This window comes from Hemitrygon akajei, unplaced genomic scaffold (genome assembly GCF_048418815.1).
Source record: "Hemitrygon akajei unplaced genomic scaffold, sHemAka1.3 Scf000052, whole genome shotgun sequence".
Classification (NCBI taxonomy): domain Eukaryota; kingdom Metazoa; phylum Chordata; class Chondrichthyes; order Myliobatiformes; family Dasyatidae; genus Hemitrygon; species Hemitrygon akajei.
The window spans coordinates 182,285-190,042 of record NW_027331938.1 but is presented as its reverse complement, the minus strand read 5'-3'; positions in this window follow the sequence as shown (position 1 = coordinate 190,042).

The following is a 7,758-nucleotide window of genomic DNA, read 5'->3' as shown; positions in this document are numbered from 1 at the left end:
TCTTGGATGGTGAGGTGTGGGAATGTGTACACCACGCTCTGGGCAGAATCCTCTCTCTCCAAAAGCTCCATCAGGAACCCGGACAGGAACTGGGAAGGCTGAAGATTGTACTTGATCAAATCTCCATCTGTAAACACAATCTTGTTCTCGGACACTCCTCTGAAGGCCATCTGACCAACCCTGAGTAACACATCACGGGGTCTCTCAATCTCACGGCCGTGGTTTTTCAGGATGTTGTAAATATAGTAGGAATATAGCTGGGTGATAGTCTTGGGAACTTGCAGTGGGTCCCTGACTCTTTTTGTGAAGAAGGGGCCCAGTGCCAGAGCGAGGATCCAGCAGTAGGAGGGGTTGTAGCTCATGGTGTACAGGATCTCGTTCTCCTTCACATAATTGAAAACAGCTTCCGACACCGACTTATCTTCAAAATGTTTGTTGAAATATTCCTTCCGTTCCTCATCAACAAATCCCAGGATTTCAGCCCAGACACTGATATCCGCCTTTTCCAATAAATGTAACGCAGTGGGACGGGTGGTCACCAGCACTGAACACCCTGGGAGCAGCTTGCCCTGGATTAAATTGTACACAATGTCAGACACTTCACACCACCACTCGGGATCTGGGCACTGGTGCTTGGGTTCTGTATCTCTCCGACTGTCCGCAAAATCGATTTTTTGTTTGAATTCATCCAAACCATCAAATATAAACAGTAATCCCTCTGGGTTCTTCCAGACTTCTCTCAGGATATTCCTAAAGTAAGGATATTGATCCAGAATTAGTTCCCTCAGGTTTATTCTACAATTAAGGGTGTTCAAATCTCGGAATTTGAAACTGAAGACAAACTGGAATTGTTGGTATATTTCCCCCATGGCCCAGTCATAAACAATCTTTTGTACCATCGTTGTTTTCCCGATCCCCGGATTTCCGGCCACTGCTGCTGAACTCCCAGATTTGGATTTACTCCGGGAAAAGCTGCTCTGGAATAACTGATCAGTACGGATTTTTTCCAGCTGACTGCGGAGTTGTTCCTCTCTATAATCCTCATGGTCTCTGCCTCTTGCCAGCAGCTCATGCTCCACCAGTGTCCGATCTCGAACAGTAGAAATGACCGTGAGCTCAGCGTATCGATCAGTCAGCTGGAAAACCTTCACCTTCTCCGTCATCAGGATCGTGTTCACTCTCAGTGTTTCAGTTTGTGCCCGCAGAGTCTCCTTGTGTTTCTGTTGAACATCTTCCATGGGAACAGAGAACATATTCAAAACGTTAAATGGCTCATCTGACGAAGAACTTTAAAACTGTATTTCAACATTCAGTGTTTGAGATTACATGAATAAATTCAATGCTTCCATGGATATTAGGACAGAAAGTAAAATTCTGTTCGCAGACACGGAATTGACAGCAATGGATGTCCCTGAAAATGTCCAATCCTCATGTTCTGGTTCTAGTTATTTGTGAAGGTGAACATTCCCCTGATTGCACTTTCTGAGGAAGCTTAAACAAGCATCACTCCCCACTAACATCTTAACTACATTCTACAGAGGCGTGGTTGAGAGTGTGCTGACCTTTTGCATCACAACCTGGTACTCCAGCTGCAGTGCTGCCGACAAAAAAGCCTTGCAGAGGGTGGGTAGGGGAGCAGAGAAGGTTATTGGGGTCTCCCTACCTTCTGTCCAAGACCTCTTTCAATGTCGATGCCTCCAGAAGACACAGTACATCATTAAAAACCCCTTACACCCTCTGCATGAACTGTTTGATCTTCTGCCATCAGGCAAACGTTACAGGAGCATCAAAACTAAAACCACAAGGCTACTAAACAGCTTCCTCCCACAGACAGTCAGACTGCTAAATAGCTGCTCTACCTGACTCTGCTTTGGACACTTTTAACTTGCACCGGACACTTATAACTTGATTTGAAGCGACATGTGTCTGTTGTGTTTTATTATTTATTGTTGTGTTTATTATTTAGTGTTGCGTTTGTTATGTTATGATTGCACTGCTCCTGGGAAACGCTGTCTCATTCTACCCTGCAGAGCTGATGTACGGTTGGAATGACAATAAAGTTTTTGAATCTTGAATATCCTGTTGCGATTCTGACTGCACCTCCCGTTACAACAGCATTTCACTATATTTAAAGCATTGTTTGCCTCATTAACAGATGATGTTAATGTTGATCTGGCGTGGAACTATCGAGAGCAGGACACTGTGCATTTTGGCCAATCTGCACACTGGGGAGTCACAGGTGTCCACTGCTCTTGCATCAAAACTGGAGCAGAATACGCGGGAAATACTCAAGTCGGGCAGCGTCTGGGGGAGAATCAGAGTGAAGTTGCGGATCGATAACCCATCGGAATGACAGGAATGAAAATGGGTAGTTTTCAATCGCAGTGATGGAGGATTGGTGGAAAGATGGAATCTGTGTTAATGGAAGAAGCCACAAGCGTCTGTCTCAGTGATGTACATCGTGTCTGTGGGAGAGGGTGGTGAAGTCTTGGCAACTGCTACTCATCAGTCTTGCTGTGGGGGTGTGGGGCTCTGTCTAATGAGGCCTCCGTCTGTCAGAGTCGTCCATGGATGTCCCGCCCCTGCAAGCCGGGACACTCCGATATGGAGAGGAAGATTCTGCCGATGTAGCAAGCTCCCTCTCTCCATGCATCTGATGTACACAAAGGAACGGCAGAGACTGACACAGCTTGGCACCTGAGGTGTCGCAGGAGATGCCAGTCTGCGTTGAACACCATTTAACACTGACTCAGGGACTCCAGCTCCAGGCTTTTCCCACTGGGTTTACTCCCAAACTCTTCCCCATGAGGGGTACATTAACAAGGCAGTGGAGTTTTGAGATCAGAGTTTTCTTGTTTCTGGGTGAGCTGCCAATCACAGCCGACAAGCCCCATCTGCCCAAAGCGACTGGTTGTAAGGCACCAGTAACCCTCCTCTGCCCCTTCTCCTGTGGGAAGAAACGCTTCCACCGGGATTAGTGGCTAAACCGCACGTGAAGGCCAAGAGCTGGACAGAGGCTACTCGCCACTGGGAGCATTTAATAGGTCGCGGCAGCTCATCCGCACTGTCACCCCCCCCCCCCCCGGTTATAACAATCTTAAGCAACCAAGGGGCGCTGTATTATTGACAATGAATCGGTAAATTGGTTTATTATTGTGACATGCACCACTGTAAAATGGAAAACTTTTCTGTATGCGATCCAAATAGATCATTACATCACATCGGTGCAATGAGGTTGTACAAGGAGAAATGGAACAGAATAGTTCAGGGAAACAGTGTTTCAGTTGCCGAGAAAATGCAGTGCAGGCAGACGATAAGGTAGAAGGCCAAAGGATCATTGGGAGGTCAGCGTTGAGTTTTTTTGGGGACTATGTTCCTAAACTGTAGAATTCAACACCTTAAACTACAGTACTGTGCAGAAGTCTGAGGTGTATATTAGGACTGACACATTTTGTCTTTTATTTTCTAGTTTGCACTTTATCCCGTTGTGATGCGGTTTGAACGGCATCGTCTGGATGAAAGGTGCTTTATAAATAAGTCAGTATTATTATTATTATTATTATTATTATTATTATTATTATTATTATTATTATTATTATTATCTTAGCCTAAACTGGTAAATCTTGAGGTACAGGCATAGCCAAGCACACTCATGTCTCAATTGATAGGAGATTTCAGACTATTCTCGTGGTGTATAGTGTTATGGGTTTTCGAAGATTTACACAAGTATCGCCGTGTGGGCCTAATTTATTAATACTATTCTGTAAAGCCTTTAGGATGATACCAGTTATTGATATTACGATTGGGATAAATAATACCCTGTTCGTGTTCCATAGTCTTCCATTTTGCCCTTTCAATTCAACATATTTCTGGTATTTTTTTTACTAATTCATTTCTGTAAGTTATGTGTATTTGGAATGGCTATATATATTTCAAAAGTTGCTTTTGCTTGTTTATCCTGTAAAATTACATCGGAACGCATATCATGGATTATCCTATCCGAAACAATGATCGGACGCAGTATGATATGATGGACTCTAACTCTAAAAGTGGAGCAGGCTTGTACTTATTGTAAGTTATCGTGTTTTTCATCAGTTGTAGTTCAAGCAAGCTTTTTGGGAATGTTGTCCACCACTTGATTGTGCTTGTGCAAGTCATGAGATTCAGTTAAATTACTGCAGGATGTTGTAAAGTGTTGGATTGTTTCTAGTTTTCATGTAATTTTCAGCATTTATCGTCCTGAATCTATTAGTCGTTTATTCTGTATTATTGATAACTACATGTGTCAACAACCTTGTCCTGTATTGCTACAATGATCCCTTCTGTTTCTGGGAAGAGGTCTCCAACTCTGAGCCAGGAGCTCGACGCTTCCTTGTCGACATCTGATCGGCTCAGATCGTGTGGATGTCCTCCGTGGGGAGTCAGACTCTTCCATTGGTTAACGTTTTCTACTATTATGATAGTTTCTTCTCTTTTATGGGTTATGTTTTCATTTACGTTCAGTGATGTGTACCCCTTATTAGATTTGCATATGCGTGTATGGAGTGCTGAATCCTGCTTGCGTTATGAAAGTATTTCAAAAGAGCTAATTGTGGATTTCAGCAAAGGCAAGCTGAGGGAACACGACACACCAGTCCTCACAGAGGGATCGGATGTGGAAAGAGTGAGCAATTCCAAATTCCTGGCTGTCAATGTCTCCGAGTATCTAACCTGGACCCAATATATCGATGCAGCTACAAAGAAGGCACAACAGTGGCTATAGTTCATCAGGAGTTTCCAACATCACTCGAATATTTCTACAGGTGTGACTTGCAGAGCATTGTAACTGGCTGCATCACCGTCTGCTTCATGGGGACTACTGTACAGGATCGGATTAAGGCGCACACTCAACGATTCAGATCAACTTCATCTCTGCCATCCAGTTTCTGAATGGACATTGAACCCATCGATAGTGACTCACTAATCTCTTTTTAAATTTCTATTTCTACAATAATTTATTTTAATATTTCATATAATCACACAGACACGCACAGCTATATATGTTCAACTTCCCGGCCCTGAAGCAACTTCGCTGCTCAGCCAGATCCACCGTCTGACAGGACACATGTCTCGCAAGGATAACTCCAGGTTACCGAAAGCGGTACTCTACGGAGAACTCTCTCAGGGCAAGAGAGATCGTGGTGCCCCGCGCAGGAGGTACAAGGACCAAATTAAGCAGAGGCTCTCTCAGGTAAATATGGAGGTCAACGAGTGGCAGCCGCTGATCCACGGAAAAGCCAGGAATTTTGAGGAACCCAGAAGAGCGACTGCTGAAAAGAAGAGGGGATGCAAGAAGGATCCAACTACCCAAGCGCCTACATCCCAGCTGTCCCTCTGTCCCAACTGCTCCCGGGTCTGCAGATCCAGAATTGGCCCCTACCGTCACCAACAATCGTGTCGTCATCCAGTACCCCCCCCCCCCACACACACACAGACACAGACACACACACACACACACACACACACACACACACACACACACACACACACACACACACACACACACACACACACCCCTATTTGGGAAGAGAACAGGATTTAGGGTATGTTTCATGATCATTAATGCTTGGTGGATCCCCGGAATGTCCATGCCCTCAAACCCTTTTGCTCCCCAGATCTGGAGTACCTGGTGCTGCTGTGTAAACCTTTCCGGCTTCCAAGGGAGTTCCCGGCTGTTATTATCACAGCTGTGTAATAACAACATCCCCCAGTTGTGTGTTATTGTCACAGAGGGGAGATGATTTCCTTCAGAAATCGATCAGGACTTCCCAAACCACACAATTTGTATCAACAGTTCCGTGTGAACAGCACTTGCCGTGTGACCGACTGCTTACATTGCCGGTGATCAGCAGGAGCTCAAGAAATTCAGCTCCGATCTGTGCAAAGTCATCCAGGCAGCGAAACGACAATACAGAGATCGTATTCAGGCACAGCTCTCCACCAACAACACACACAGCTTATGGCAAGCTCTGCACCCCAATGCAGACTTCAGAGCTAAGTGCAGTGGTGCTGCCAACATCGCTGCCTGTCTCCCAGAGGATCGAAGTCTCTTTACGCTCGGTTCGATATCGCCAACACTGAGACCCCGAGGAGAGCCGACAAAGCGACCTGCACATTGGTCATCTCTGAGGCTGAAGTTCGCAGGTGTTTCCAACGAGTGGACAGTCGCAAGCCTGCGGGACCGGACGGCGTCCCAGGGCGGGTACTCAGGATGCGCGCGGCACAACTGGCAGGTGTATTTATGGTTATTTTTAATCTCACCCTCTCCCAATGTAGAGTTCCCTCCTGCTTCAAATCATCCACCATTGTTCCTGTACCTAAAACAACTAAGGCAACGTGCCTGAACGTCTGGCGTCCTGTCGCACTCACCTCAATAATAAGCAAATGCTTTGAGAGGCTGGTCAAGGACTGCATCTGCAGCTTGTTACCACCCACACTGGACCCCTACAATTCACCTACCGACACAACCCATCAACAGATGACACAATAGCCACTGCTCTGCACACCTCCTTAAACATCTGGAGAAGAGGGATGCTTATGTGAGAATGATGTTATTAGACTACAGTTCAGCATTCAATACCATCATTCCCTCCAGGCTTGACAAGAAGCTCAGAGACCTCGGCCTTCACCCTGCCTTGTGCAGCTGGGTCCCGGATTTCCTGTCAGATCACCAGCAAGTGGTAAGAGTGGGCTCCCTCACCTCTACCCCTCTGACCCTCAACGCAGGAGCCCCTCAGGGCTGTATCCTAAGCTCCCTCATTTACTCTCTGTATGTGCATGACTGTTTCGCTACCCACAGCTCCAATCTGCTGATTAAATTTGCTGAGGATACTATATTTATTGGCCAAATCTCAAATAATAACGAGGCAGCCTACACAGAAGAAGTCACCACACAGACACAGTGGTGACAAGAAAACAACTTCTCCCTCAATGTCGCAAAAACAAAGGAGCTGGATGCAATGTTGCAAAGACAAGAGGAATGGAGATAGGCTAACCCCTATTGACATCAATGGATCTGGGGTTGAGAGAGTGAACAGCTTTAAGTTCCTCGGCATTCACATCACCGAGGAGCTCACGTGGTCTGTACACATCAATTGTGTGGTGAAAAAAGGCACAACAGCACCTCCTTCACCTCAGATAAACCATAGAATCATAGAACATTACAGCACAGAAACAGGCCTTTTGGCCCTTCTTGGCTGTGCCGAACCATTTTTCTGCTTAGTCCCACTGACATGCACCTGGCCCATATCCCTCCAAACCCCTCTCATCCATATACCTGTCCAAGTTTTTCTTAAATGTCAAAGGTGAGCCCGCATTCACCACTTCATCTGGCAGCTCATTCCACACTCCCACCACTCTCTGCGTGAAGAAGCACCTTCCCCAATGTTCCCTTTAAACGTTTCCCCCTTCACCCTTTACCCATGACCTGTTTTTTATTTCCCCTTGCCTCAGCGGAAAAAGCCTGCTCGTATTCCCTCTATCTATACCCATCATAATTTTATCCACCTCTATCAAATCACCTCCCATTCTCCTACATGCCAGGGAATAAAGTCCTAACCTATTCAAACTTTCCCTGTAACTCAGTTTCTCAAGTCCCGGCAACATCTTTGTAAACCTTCTCTGCACCTTATTTCAACCTTATTAATATCCTTCCTGTAATTAGGTGACCAAAACTGCATACAATACTCCAAATTCGGTCTCACCAATGTCTTATACAAC